The following is a 16,127-nucleotide window of genomic DNA, read 5'->3' as shown; positions in this document are numbered from 1 at the left end:
TGAAGATAACCGCTTGGGTCTTATCTGGATTTATTGCTATTTTCCATTGGATACTCCATTCTTCTATTGTATCCAATGCCGTCTGTAGATTTCTTACAGCTATATCTAGGTTCATGTGTTTTGCAGCAATTGCAGTGTCGTCTGCATAAAGGCTGATCAATGTTCCGGGTGTTCTTGGAACATCTGCTGTATATATGGTATACAGAAGGGGTGATAAAACTGCCCCCTGTGGTACTCCAGCTTCCGGCATTCCGTGTTCTGATAGAACTGGTCCTATCCGGACCCTGAACTTCCGGTCGCTTAGGTACGAGGAGATGAGTTTCGTCATGGCCCCGCTGTATCCATAATCTCTCATTTTGTAGGATAGAGAAAGCAAGATCTGCATTTCAAAAAATGGCAAAGTTGTTCAAATGTCATGATTTGTCGATACCCATAAAAGTCAGATTACTACGATGTTATGTATTTCCTATACTGTTGTACGGAGTTGAGTCGTGGACTCTCACAGACGCCACCTGCAAGAAAATTGAGGCTTTTGAGATGTGGCTTTATCGTCGAATCCTGAAGATATCTTATACCGACCACATTACTAATGAGGGTGTTTTGCTGAGAATGAAAAAAGAAAATGAGCTGTTAATCAAAATAAAAACAGCCAAAATCGAATACCTCGGTCACATCATGAGGAACAGTGAGAGATATGGACTGCTGCAACTGGTCTTGCAGGGAAAAGTAGAGGGAAAGCGAGGACCAGGAAGGCGAAGGATTTCCTGGCTGAAAAATCTACGAACGTGGTTCAACACAACCACTACAAATCTTTTCAGAGCAGCAGTGTGCACAGTGCAGATTGCCATGATGGTCGCCAACATCCGAAACGGATAGGCACTACAAGAAGAGAAGAACTTTTTGTACAAAACTAGCACGAATATGATTGATCAAGTGGTTGTGAAAAAAGTGTCAAGTAATATTTATAAAGGATATTAGTTTTAACGCCATAATCAATGGCGTTAAAACTCTTTGTGAGTATTTGCCTCGTTTATTATTGCTTTCCATGTTTGTCGGTCCTGTGTCACTATTTCCCATTATCTCACTCCCATTTTTCTCTGACTGCATTTTTCCACCTTTTCTAGGCCGTTCTACAGACCTTCTCCCATCTGGCCTTTCCCAAATCACAAATTTAATTATGCAACTTCTATATTAATGCAACTTTTCTCGAAAATGAATACTTTTAATAGTGCCGTCACTGAAGGTTTTCACCTCCGATTTCGTTGAACCTCCATCGATTTTCATGAAAATTAGTAAGTAATTAGAGGATACCTTAAGGAATAAATGTGACATGATGTTAACTTGCGCTTTTACCCTGAGGGTGGATGCCACCCCTTCTCGGGGGTGAAAATTATTTTATTAAAAATAATAGCAAAGTCGATAGGGGGACAAATTATAAGCAAACTTTTTTATATAAAGTTATTAAAATAAATCAACACTTTTTGAATTATTAAAGACCAAAGATTTCATTTTTTCGTAAAAAAATGCATGTTTTAAATCGGGTTTTCACGTATAAATCAATAACTATAAGCTTTTACAAAAAAGTTGTTATTACTGAAATTAAAGATAATAAAAAATTGAATACATTCCTCACATAAAGAACTAAACTAATGTTAGGTCAAAGTGAGGTATTGGTATTGTATGTGTATTTTTTTCGACGAGTACTCAAATCTAAGTATTCAAGCTTAAATACCGGGAAAACGATGCAATGTATAAAATACTCCTGCTAAACATTTGTCAAAGTACTTCGGAATACCTATTAAATGAGCTTTAGAATAAGGTAATAGCGTCAAAATGAAGTAAGTTAAAATGAAAATAAAAGAACCGTTTCGAATTTTTTAGGAGAGTAAAAAATAAACATACGCCATTTCCACAAAAATTAAAATTTATAGTAATTCTTACAAGAACTTCTTTATATTAGCATAAGTAATATTTTAGATAATTTTGACCGGTTTAGAATGCATATTTTTGAAAAAAAAAGGTATAATTTAAAAAATCATAATTATTTTAATTCTCATATTCTTTTGATAATACTCCAAAAATACTCAATATACGTAAAAAATTATATATAACCAAATTTTAGTTTTTTCTGTGCCAAATATTTTACCTATTTTACCATTTCTATAGGGTAAAAATAACCGAGATAGAAACGTTTAAATCTTAAATTTTGTTATGGAAACCATGCAACCGGGGCCATTTAACCTTTTATTTTTAAAAAAGTAAGGGGTTTAAAAGATTAGGTTCAACGTACTTAAATATAACCTGAAATTAACTTTCAAACAGTTTTTAGATGAACCTGATACCGTAAACACGAACAGAGATATTAAAAAAAAACAATAATATTTTTTGGAAAAATTTTTAAAAGATAAATTTTGAAAAAATTTTGGAGCACAAATTTTAACGCTATTAACATGTCGTGGGCTCATTTGATAGATATTTTTAAGTACTTTGACAAATGTTTAATAAATCTATGTTATAAAAACTATCAATGTCCCGTTATTTCAGCTTGAATACTTAGAGTTTTTTACTTGCCGAAAAAATATACATTCAATTACCTATAACTCACTTTCAGTTAACATTAAAAGGTTTTTCTAGTAAGAAGCTTATTTCGTTTTTAATTAGCTTAAATTTTGATAATAATAACTTTTTTTTAAAACCTTACACTTTTTGAGTTATTGGTGAAAAATTGGTTAAAAACATGCATTTTTCTCAAGAAAAATTAAAATCTTTGATCTTTAATAACTTAAAAAGTTTTGATATATTATAATAACTTTATTTAACAAATTTTGCTTAAAATTTGTCCCTCTATCGAATATGGGGTTATTTTTAATAAAATAATTTTCACCCCCGAGAAGGGGTGGCATCCACCCCCAGGGTAAAAGCGCAAGTTGGCACCATGTCACCTTTGTTCCTTGAGATATCCTCTAAAGACTCACCAATTTTCATGAAAATCGATGGAGGTTCAACGAAATCGGAGGTAATAGCTCATATCCACCTTCAGTGACTCCACTATAAAGTTATAATAAAAAAATGAAGAAAAAATCGAATTTTTCCTTCATTTTTTGACATTTTGACATTTTTATTTAAAGAATGTTCCGGACCTTTTTGAGTGGGATGATAACTCAAATATCATTATATGAGTTATTTTCAAGCAATTTCTGCAAACAAATATGAGTCACCTCTCAACGTCCAAATTAATGTACTAATATTTTTACAGATGCGCCCTGGTCTATAGGTACGTGTCTTGTTGCCGTTTGCAGATCACCGCTCGGCAGATTGTTTAGCTGCCGTACTTGCCATTCAAATACATACAGGGAATGTATAATTGGTTGCCTATTAACTAATATTCCATAACTTCTTATTACAAGCAAATGGTCGATCTGGGGACGGCTTGCCGAAGCCTTATAAGAATTCACAAAATCGCAATCGGGTGCGTGGCTAGGTTCATTAATTTGAAAAGTATCTTACGCACAGCGCACTTAGGGATCACTTAACGTATAGGATCGATCAAATTCTTTTAAAAACAATGAATAAAATTTAGTCTATATTATCTCATAGATATTTTTTTTTATTCCACACAAAGGAATATCATCAATACAACTCTGATTAACTTAAATATTTAAAAAAGTCTATAATATGTGCATAAATGTGTGGGTCGGCACTGCCGACCCTGCCGACCCTGACTAGCCGCCACTGAGAGATCGAATTACGATTTTCGAAATTTTTAGGAGTTTAGGGGACTAGAACGAAAAACAGACAAAAATTGGGATGGCCGTAAAACCCACATCGTTGGACCAAAATAGATGGTTGATATATGGATGGACGGGCCTTTTCCTAAACTCTAAGATGGGATTCGGCCAATTTTTCAATTTAGTCAGGTTGCCAGAATCGAAAACTAACTTCGAGTATATAATCCGTAACAACACAAAACATTCCAGGAATGTACTATCAAAGTTCTATTAATGTTTGAATGTCCTGGATATTCAAGGAACATTCAGTGTACATCTGATTAAGTTATTCGTGGAATGTTACCACAAAACATTCTATGAACATACTACCAATGTCCTATATTTTAAGAGAGGCCATTTACTATTCAATTTGCGTTCATTTTCAAATTTGCCGCGCTTGTATATTACGTATTTAGGCAATCCAAACCACGTGACTTCTGGTTGGCATACAACAAAAAGTTACAGGTTACAGAGGTTGTTTGTAATTTTGTAATATCATTTCATTTCATTGTTTATCGTCGTATTTTGTCTATTTTGGATTCATTTGGATTTCGTTTGCTGTATTTTGTGAACTTTATAAACTTTATCACACTGCAAAGTGATTATTTAAGGAAATTATTATTGGAAACTCCAGATGTTTGGAGAAAGGTAGGGGAAACAATTTTTATTTACTGTTCATTTTTCTCTGATATTTATCAATATTGATGAATTTTGCAAGCAATAACATTATTTCTTTTATTGTTTTAGATATTTATTGAAGCTGAAAATAATTGGGGATTTAGATCCATATACAATTCAGTCAGAATTGGATTTTACCATAAAGTGCATTCCACCAAATTACTATTATAGATATTTATCCATTATAAATAGTTGACTATATCTGGTGGAGTCTCACAGTTACTACTCTAAGCAACAGATGAAAGCATACAAAAGCCTTCAGGCACATAAATATTTTACAGCTGCATTTGTTTTAAAGTTGGTGAGGAAATCCAGCTCCTCGATACTACTGGGCAAACTAGAAGATTGAAGAGGACAAAGCCTTTTGAACTAGTTTGAGTGATATATGATAGTGAAAAGCAGAGCATAATGCTTGTGTGCCTGTGTATGTTAGAATAGTGCGGTTAGAAAAGCAGGCATAGTGCTTGTGTGCCTGTTAGATTAGATAAGAGACGCTATGGGGTAAGCTCTTCATCTTCATTTTAAAGAACAGTAGTAATTTAGGTTAAATTAAAATTGCTCATTGGTCAGAGTTATGACCTGATTGTAATTGTAATGTACAATTCAATACAATGAATCGTCAACGTAGTAATGATTATGGAAAAAAATATATGACAAGATTTTGTGCAATAAAAATGTTTATATTTATCAAGGATATATTATTTGGTACGGCCACATATACTTCTGGTATATCGTCGGTGAAGTGACAATACCTCCTATCTGCTTTTTCATGAATTTTGTGGAAGATGAAAAACTTGTTTGGGCCACCTCCTGTTTTCATATATTTTTGACTTGTTTTGTAGTAAATTCAACTATCTATTTACTACAAAACAAGTCAAAACTTACGTATGAAAACAGGAGGTGACCTTAAAAAATGTTTTCGTCTCCTGCAAAACTCATGAAAAAACATATAGGAGGTATTGTCAGATCACTGACGATATATTTCAGAGAATGTCTAAAAAATATACTTCGAATGTCCTAAGAACATTCGTAGACATTCATGGAATGTTTCAAGACATTCATGGAATGTTTCAACAAGACATTCAGTCTAAAAATATACTGTGAATGTTCAAAGAACATTCGTAGACATTCATGGAATGTTCCAACAAGACATTCAAGGAATGTTTAAAATGCTGACACAGCACTTTCCTGGGACTTTCCAGGGACGTTCGTGTGCTTTTAGGGACATTCCAGGAATGTTTTCAATGTCCTGTGTGTACCTTCTAGGAACATTCCTGGAATGTTTTGTGTTATTAGGGATATAGTGTCGCATGTAGGGCGTTTGTGCACCACTGGCGGGGACTGCCGTTCTCCGAGATTAATCCTTTAAAAACTTTTTCCAAAAAGTATACAATACATATGTGATATTCAGCAGTTGCTTGTTTCCCGATTAACTGATTATCAAAAACCGGCCCTGTGGTTTATTTATTAAGATATAAGATATAGGTATACAATCCGCGTGTGCGATCAGCCGAGAAGAGAATAATCCATTCAAGACAAATTATGTAAGAAAAACTGGGTCGTTCTACCTGTTCTGTTATATCTGATTAGATTACCGGGATTTGACAATTTTAAGGGGTTTCTTTTGTTACAAACTTCTATTGTGAGTGTAAAAGTTGATTTTGTCTTTATTCTTCAGATCAGAATCTTAACGTTAACTTTAAATTAACATTGATATAATTTAGAAAGTGTTCCAAACCGTTTTTTGCTTAAATTTAAGTATTCTCCCTCCATTCCTCGTTCATTGCGAATATTTTTTTTGATTCTGGCCTTGGTTTAGAACCTTTAGCCACGTAATTACATATAAAATTATTATTCGTTCATAAGTACAAAATTGTCCAGTATACACTTAAAAATAAAGAATAATAAAAATTAAAGCTTACAAATAACAATGTCTACTTACTATGTTAATAAGTACAACTATGCTGATTTTTTTCTTCACTACGGTAGGAACTAAATCCGATTCATCCTCTCGGAGATTTAGAACCTCTTAGTGATATTTTTTTAAATATTTTTTTTTATTTATTTTTATTTTTTTAGATTTTTTATTATTTTTTTTAATCCTTTTTTTTTAAATAATTTTTTTTTCGAACATACATAGGTTACAAAATAATATAATTAATTACAGGAAATATCTCATTCATACATTACATAATACAAAGGAAATACCTATCCATTCAAACGATTAGTTTTACATTCACACTTTTAATTTAATTTTTCGAAGAAATGTCATAATTAGTTTAAAAATTTTAATGTTATCTTCACTTAATAGTATATTTAAGTCTAGGGGAGTACTTAAACTTGCTTTCAGCAATTCTTGTAGCAGCCACATACTTGAATTGAGATGTAAGGGACAGTTAAAAAATATGTGATTTAGATTAGCTATGCTAGTTCCACAGTCACATCTGCCTGTTGGGAGAACTCCGATTTCTATGTAGATGCTTCGGAAAACATCCATGATCTACTTTTAATCTTAGGATGGTCGACACTGTATTTCTACTTAGTGCAACAACTTTGTAAAATTGGTTAATAGCTACTGTTGGTTGTAATTTAAACAAATTAGTGCCTGTACTTTCACCGAACTGAATCTAACGTCAACGTCTATCCCATTTACATTTAATTTGCTGTTTAACATATGCAAAAAGATCACATTTGTTAAGTTCTTCAATCAATATATGAGGGTGCTTTAGTGGATTTTTAGCTATTGAATCCGCAATACTATTACCCAATATGTCTGAATGTCCCTTAACCCACACAAATTTAACACTTAATGTTGAAGCTGATAATTTTAGTAATTGTTGCAATATTTTTAATATAAATATATTGCTGTTAATCATTGCGAACATTGGTTATAAAAAAATAAACTCATTATGTAGGGGAGGTATTGAGTTATAAAATAGAAAACTCTTTGTTAAGGAACCAAGTTTTGAATGTTAGTTACCATTTTCAAGGCTACAATCAAACGGGTTACCAATGTGGCTTCTGCAGACATAATTCAACAATTGACCAGATATTTGTTCTACGACAGAAACTCTAAAAAACAAGTGGATATAACATTAACACACATCATCTCTTCATAGACTTTCAAGGCGCATATGACAATATAAATCGAGAATTCTTAATTCACATAATGTAGAAAGTTTAAAACATACTCTGAAAGTAGAAAGTAAAATCAGGAAGAGACTATGTCAAAGAGACGCCCTATTTTTTTCATTATCATGCTCGAAAAAATAATAAGTACACAACAGTCAATATACTCGAGGAATATTAATTAATAAAACTTTGCAAATTAGAGTATTTGCAAATTGCAAATAATAATGTTGACATAATCGCAGGGTCAAGAAGAGAAATGATAGAGACATTCAATCAAATATAACGAACTGCACATAATAATGGTCTTAAAATCAATCAGGCCAAAACAAAGTACTTACTTATATGCATGCAAATAAAAAAGCAGAAATAAGGCTGTTACAAAATCTAATAATAGAAAAATATAACATTGAGTGAGTAATAGCTATTTGTATAACAAGGGTGGAAAAGGCACTTTACTCCCATGTTATTATACATACGATTTTTCCACCTTCCTCAAATAAAAAGTCATTTTTTATTTTTAAATAATTATTTTATGTAACTAACAAAATTTATTAGAGAATTAAAACTAACAAGTAGGTACATTATAACTGTCAACTGTCAAATATAAGTCAAATTATTAATGTAAAAATTGTTAAATCAAAATAACAATTTATTGTTTTTTGCCATTCTGCAAAATACAGGGTGTTTTATAAATAAATGTTAAAATGTATAGATACTTACGTAATAGATAATAGAATATTGTATAAGGCGTCAATAAGTTATTTCATCAATGACATAGCATGACGTCACTTTTACTTTTACTCCCTAGGGAGGAAAAGTACGAATTTGCTCCCTACAATTAGGTCAGGAAAGGTATACTTTCGGTAGAGGTAGGTGGAAAAAAACTTTACATACTTAGGATGTTTAGGTACGCATAATAACAACGTTGCAAGTGCAAGTGAGGAGGCGAATATTAATTGCGAACAAAAATGATACCATGGCTTAGATAGGCAACTAGATCAATATACAAAACCATAATAAGACTGGTACTCACATATGGTTTAGAAACCTGGACACTCTCTAAAAGTGAGGAAAGATTATTAGCCACCTTTGAAAGAAAAATTTTGCGCCACAAATATAGGCATAAAATAAAATGAATTTTGCTGAACTAAAATAGTACAGCTGAATAGCTGAATAGAAGAAGACTAGCCACCAAACCAGAAGAAATACCAACCACCAATCTTATAAAACTTATAAGTCTGTAGTAACTAGTGTTTTGTACGTTGTTTTTGCTACAATCATGGATTCAGAAAACCAGTCCTCTGGGATTTCACCAGTTGAAAACATATGATTGAAAATCTTAACCAATATTTTAATGTTTTCGTTGTTAATTAGTTTTCACAAATCTACTACCGGGATGTTATCAGGGCCAACAGCCAATTCTTTGCCAACTTTATAGCATGCAGCAATTGTATCTTTAGTATATTTCTGGTTCTTCATCTTCATCTAATGTCGGTTTTTCTTCAGTCGAGTCTACAATATTATTGTATGAGGAGTTTTCTTATGGTAGATCTATTTCTGTGCCTTTTTTTAAACATATTGAATATGTCGTGTTTGTATTTTAATTATTAAATTTCAGTGCATTTATCATCCATCCACTTTTTTTTCCGAGATCTTTATTATCTTTTGTTTTATTCACTTCTGTTTATTCTTATATTCACAGAATTTCGTAAAAATTCTGTGAAGAACACTATATCCCTTTATAACATTGTGACTATGCTACTTAGGAGAATACACCAAAGAAAAAGACAGAACTTAAAGTTCACAGAAATTCATGAGAACTCTATGTCAAATGAGATTCCGTTTTCACTCATATCTGAAATAAATGCAGTTTTCCCTTCACCTCAATAGAGGTCAATAACCAAGACTTATTTATTCATTTTTATCTTGTGCTAATTTTACCGTCAATTTTAATAATATTTGTGCTAATTAATGGCGGTGCATCAATTAAGTGAAACCATTTCTTCAAATTTGTTAGTCAATTTGGACTTTCATTGTTAACTAATGAATACCTTTCACAACAAGGATATGAAACCAAAATACACATATCTTGGTATTCCTATTTATTGTATTCGGTAGTTCTCGTCTGCGTGAAATGTCTAAACAATTAACTTTGAAGAGTAATGCTTTTCATTCTTGAAACATTTTTATGTTTTCACGTTTTCATCATGATGTTTTAAGACAAGAATCTAAGCTAAATAAAATATTCTTCTATCACCTATAGTGCGTCGGCGAATTATACTTGGCCAGACCTCTGTCTTTTGCGGCATTCAAAAGTTCGCCAGTGATATTTACGCCTGATTCCTTTATATTTCGCAGCCACGACATTTGTTTGCGACTTACTCCTCTCTTGCGCTCAATCTTTTCTTGGATGATTAGTTAAGGGATTGCGTATTTTCCATCTCTCAGGATATGGCCTAGGTATCCAATTTTTCGTGCCTTGAGGTGCCTTCTTAAGACTTCGTCATTTCTCATTCTATCTGTCCATGGTATGCAGAACGTTCTTCGCAAGGTCCACATTTCGAAGTCTTCTATCTTATTAATGGAAGATATTTGCAACACCGAATACAGAAAATAGCTAAAAAGGTATATTGCAGGCAAGAACTGTAGAAGAAAGTTCGAATAGACAACAAAAATATGAAACAATAATTAAAGCAGTTAAAAGGATCGCAGGAAAAGCCAAAAAAGGTGGGCTGAAGAACAGGCAAAACAAGCAGAAACAGCTGCTCAACATAACAAATCTATAGAGAGCTATACAAATTACTAGACGACTAACCAAAATAAGAATGTGTGTGTAATTTGTACGCACGTAAGAAGTTATACTTCTATTATAATATAATTTCAACGAAATAAATATACCTACTTAACAGTTACAATACAAAAAATTAACAATAATTACCAAAAATGAACCAAAACCAAATGTTAAATGCCAAATATTAAAACCAATGCCAAATATTAAAAAAAAAAAGAAAAAAATATGAATCGTCCGGGATTTGAACCCGAAATCTCGCGATTTTTTGATCTCTGGTCCAATGCTCTACCAACAAGGCCATCAAGCCACATGCTACTTACCTTCCAGATATACATAATAATACATCACGGTGACAAGTGAAATATAAAAATAGATGTTTTATTATTTTACGCCCAAGAAAGACGAATCCAAAGACACAAAATTATAATAAAAAACCTTTTAAACCACCTTTTTCAAATTGCGCAAGTTGTATTATTAATATTAATGTTAATAAATGAAATATAAATATTTTGCCGTTTCACAATTTGACAATTCACTTTTAACTGCAGTGCCTTAAAAATTTTAAAGCAGTAGTGCCTTAAAGTAGCATTTTTAACGCTCCTATGGAGTCCCAAAAATTGCAGTTTTAACACGTTTGTAGAAAAATATATATATTTAACCCTCCGTTAGTCGCTATCGGTGTCACACACCGACAACAGAATTATTCATTCGGGATTTACAAAATAACTGTTTTTTTCTATCGCCACTTTCTGTACCTCTTCCTATCAACTAACCTCGTGTTAGTGTACATTCTTACCTACTTGGGTACATTTGTGCGAGTTTTATAGCTATTTTCGGTGCAAGACTGTAGCGACTAACGGTGTGGTTATTACTTTATTGGCATAACTTGCAGTTCAGGTAAAGCTTTATCATCTTATTATTGCATTTTATCGGTAAGTTTTGGTCAAGTCTTATTTATAGATGTCCTTTGAAGCCGAACAAAAACGTTGGAATGGAATTATGGGAAATGGTTCCTAGCGACGATGAAAATTATTTTGACGATGAGGGAAGTGAAAATGAAAGCGGTTTTTCATTTTATATCTGTTGTTTTTCAATAAAACATTTTCAAAAATATTTTTCAGTCATTCCTATACACAATATAAAATATTTGTATGAATTTTATAGCAATAACTATTTTTTAAATTGTCGGTCTCTGACACCGTAGCGATTCTTGATGCTCCGTTTATCCTAGCGACTAACGAAGGGTTAAAAACACTAATAAATTTTTTCCACACCTTCTGACTGATATATACATAAATTAAAATATTTTGAAGTATAACTTCAAAAATATAATATGAAAACTATTTAAAAATGCAGTATAACTATTAACTAACCTTTTTTGTTTCTCTTCCCACAAATTTTAAAACGCAACAACCATACATAACCAAACCGTCAACCGTCCAAACCACAGCTGCGCTACAGCTGCCATATTGGATAATTTTTGACATGTCATTTGAACATCCAATCAGAACAAAGTTATAATGCGCATGCGCCGGGATCGTAGGTTTTAACATATAAAAATTCACCCTCATATCGCGCGTAAAGAAGTATAACTCCAAAAATGGGCTTAACTGTTCGAACATGGTAAGATGCAAGACATGTGAATTACTTACTACAACAGATAACCAAATAGAGAGATGGAAAGAGCACTTTCGGGAGATGCTAGGTACGCCCAGGGATATCGTAGATGAAATTGTCGAAAACTCGCAGAATATAGATTTACATATATCTTGCGAAGTCCCATCCTAAGGGTGATACTAAGCTAATTTTTGCTCCCCATAATCCGAGAGGCGTGGGAAACAAACCTCATTCTAGCGGGCTGCGAAAAAATTTAACATTCATTTTCTAAAAAAGAGCAACCTCACACAGTGCAAAAATTAATAAGAACCTTGCTTACGACCACAAATAAAATTTTCACGACCATCATACTAAAAATATTGAAAAAGTTTCAATAGTTATCAGGCAATTAATTATTGTTAACGTTCTATCAAAACAGAGTATTCTAAAATTACTACTAGTTTTTTTCAGTATATAGAAAATCTAACTGTCACTGTTAATTACTTTAATTAAACGTTTTTGTCTACTCTGTGCAACAACAAACAACATTCATGTCGTTCGTTTAGCAACAAGTAATTAAGCACATAGTACCAATTTATTGTAAAATCAGAATCAATGAAACGGTTTGATGCCTACTTAAGAAACTATTAATTTAATTGGTAATGCTTTCCGGACTAGTAAGTGTTTCTTTTTTGGGTTATTTCTTTGTTGTTTGCATATTTAAATACCTATTTACAAACATTTCTACAGAGTAGTGTATGAAAAACTACTACAAGGCGAGGCAATGAAGTAGTAAAAACCTAAAACCTACAAAATTTTTTCAGTTGGATGAATTTCAATGACACTTTTTGTATTCGATTCGATTTGTGAACAAAAATGATGATGACGAAATAAAAATTGTATTATTGAACAAGAAAAACACATCTTTCAAAATCCATTTCGAAATGCTGAAAAATTATAAATGTGTAATTTGGAAATACATTTTTCTACATTGTAGTTTCTTATGTCTTTTCTTATTACAATGTAGAAAAAACAAAACAAGCAATAGAGCAAAATAAGAACATGAAAGTTTTGAAGAAAAGCGTACAAAAAGGAAAAATAGAAATCAACAAACTAAGAAACAGAACTGGAAAAGAAACTACAAACAGAGATGAAATATTAACAATAGTCGAAGAGTTCTACACAGAGTTATACAAATCAAGAAAAAAAGATGACAATACGCAACCTCCAATTACATTAAAAACTGGGGTATTAAATCAAGGATCAGATTTAATGCCCGATATAACAAAATCAGAAATCAAAGAGGCTCTGAAGAAAATGAAAATAGTCGAACCCCAGGCGAAGATGGAATAGTATCAGAAGCACTAAGAATTGGAGGAAATATACTACTTGAAAAAATTAAGCTACTTTTCAATACCTGCCTTCACAACGCCAATATTCCAACAGACTGGAACAACGCTACTATGATTCTATTACACAAAGCAGGAGACAAAGCCAATTTAGAGAATTACAGACCGATTAGCCTCCTCAGCCATTTATATAAGTTATTTACGCGAATAATAGTTAAGAGAATTGAAAGAAAGTTAGAGACTTATCAACCAAGAGAACAGGCAGGACTCCGAAAAAGTTACGGAACAAATGACCATCTACAAAGTATAAAAACCCTAATAGAGAAAATAGTGGAATACAATAAACCTCTAGTTCTAGTTTTTATCGATTTTCATAAAGCCTTTGACACAGTTGAGCTTAGCAAAATATTACAGGCGCTTAAAGAATGCAGGCTAGATTATAGGTATACAAAATTATTACACAAAATATACTTACAGGCAACAACCACTGTCAAATTACATACTAACAGTAATCGCATAAAAATAGAACGGGGGGTTAGACAAGGAGACCCTTCTTCTTCTTCTTTGAGTGCCTCTCCTATCGGAGATTGGATATCATTAGGGCGATTCTAATTTTATTTACTGCTGTTTTGAACAATTCGTTAGTGGTACAGCCAAACCACTCTCTCAAATTTCTCATCCAGGACATTCTTCTTCCAGGAGACTCAATGTCACCTAAACTTTTTAATACGGTCTTAGAATATACTTTTAAGAGTTTGGATTGGATGACAAAGGGAATAAAAATAGATGGAGAATACCTAAACAAGTTACGCTTCGCCGATGATATAGTCATAGTAGCTGAGGATCTAGGTATGGCAAGAGAGATGGTACAAGAACTCGTTGTGGCTACAGAAAATGTAGGTTTAAATATAAACATCTCGAAAACAAAAATAATGACAAATTTGGTACCCAACCAGAACATCAGTATTGTTGGGAAGGAAATAGAACTCGTAGATAGATATAAATACCTGGGACATGAAATTACGATTGGCAGGGATAACCAGACTCATGAACTGAAGAGAAGAATAGGTCTTGGGTGGGCAGCATTTGGAAAACTGAGAGAAACTTTTAAAAGTGAGTTGCCCACATGCCTAAAGAGAAAGGTATTTGATCAGTGCGTCCTCCCAGTCTTGACGCACGGATCAGAAACAGTCACCTTAACAAAAGCCTCGGCTACCAAACTAAGAGTCACGCAGAGAAGAATGGAGCGGTCAATGTTAGGAATAACTCTGCGAGACAAAATCAGAAACGAAGAAATCAGGAGAAGAACAAAGGTGACTGACGTCATCGAGAGGATAGCCAGGTTGAAGTGGAGATGGGCAGGACACATAGCCAGAATGACAGATGGGCGATGGACGAAGAGATTATTGGAATGGAGGCCAAGAGAAGACAAGAGAAGCGTCGGTCGACCGCCTACAAGATGGACTGACGACTTAAGAAAGGTAAATAAGAACTGGATGAGAGCGGCGCAGGATAGATGGGGTTGGAAACGAGGGGAGGAGGCCTATGTTCAGCAGTGGACTTTTGAGGCTGGATGATGATGATGATGATGATGAATTCGGAAATAATTGACGGAAATGAGTTTTACAAATTTATCATTTTTCATCACTTCGAATAGCCTTTGGGAAATGTATTTTCCTTGTTCAATAACGAAATTTTTATTTTGTCATCTTCATTTTTGTTCACAAAGTTTCCTAATGCTCTTATGAATCGATCGCCAAAAGATTCATTGAGATTCATCCAACTGCAAAAATGTGGTAGGTTTCTTGCTTCATTTACTCGCATATTATATTTATCGTATATTTACATTTACATAAACTAGACGATATTACTCTTTAATATATGTGTTTTAACTGACGACATGCGTCACATCACACATGTGAAACATAGAAAAACAGATTAAAGAATAATACCGTCTAGTTTCTTTGTTATTAAAGATATCAGAGGAATTAAAAAAACAAAATATTAAAAAATATGAGACTACAACATAATATCGGGGTATACTCACCTTTGTGCCTTTTTCTCCCTACAAGGTGTCTCAAACTTTTGTTTCGGTTAAAACACATGTTTAATTACAAAACTGTCTATTTTTTCGTTTCTAAAGATATCAGGGACATTCAAACAAGAGCATGTTGACAAAACTTAAGACTAAAATATTATTCTGATGTATACTCACATTTGTCCTTCGTTCTCCCTACAGGGTGTCTCAAACTTAACACAAGAAAAACATATTTTTTTTCTTCCACCCGGTATAAGTACAAAAAATAAGTTTGAGTAAACCTTTGCACAACTGTGTAAATACTAAAGAAAAGGCTAAAATAAAAAAAAATAGCGGAATCCTTCTGTTCGCGAAAAAATCAACTATGAAAATTAGCATAATTTTCTATATCTCTAACTTTTGACGAGCAGTTTACTTTCTGTTCCGCACGCAACTGCCGTTGACCCGAACAACGCGCTAGCCGAGTTCGAACAAGCAGTCGAGTGCGGGAAAGACACTTTCCGCATGAGTTAGGAACCATATTTTTTCTACGGCCGTACGTTTGGAAAAGCCAAAAATAGAGTTATATCAATTTTTATTTACGAGTAAATACTGATTTTGTTCATGCTATGAAGTTCTTGTTTATTTACTGCATTGAAAATATTGTTTTTACCATGGAACGACGTCATTTAACTTTGGATGAGATAAGTAGGGATGTAGGCCTTCTTGAATATGGCATGCGGTAAACTAATATATTTGAGTGCATGGGAGCCTCCCAAAGTGTTATAAGTCAATTG

The sequence above is a fragment of the Diabrotica virgifera genome, chromosome 1 (assembly GCF_917563875.1).
Source record: "Diabrotica virgifera virgifera chromosome 1, PGI_DIABVI_V3a".
NCBI classification, from domain to species: Eukaryota; Metazoa; Arthropoda; class Insecta; order Coleoptera; family Chrysomelidae; genus Diabrotica; species Diabrotica virgifera.
Note: the sequence above shows the minus strand (reverse complement) of the source record.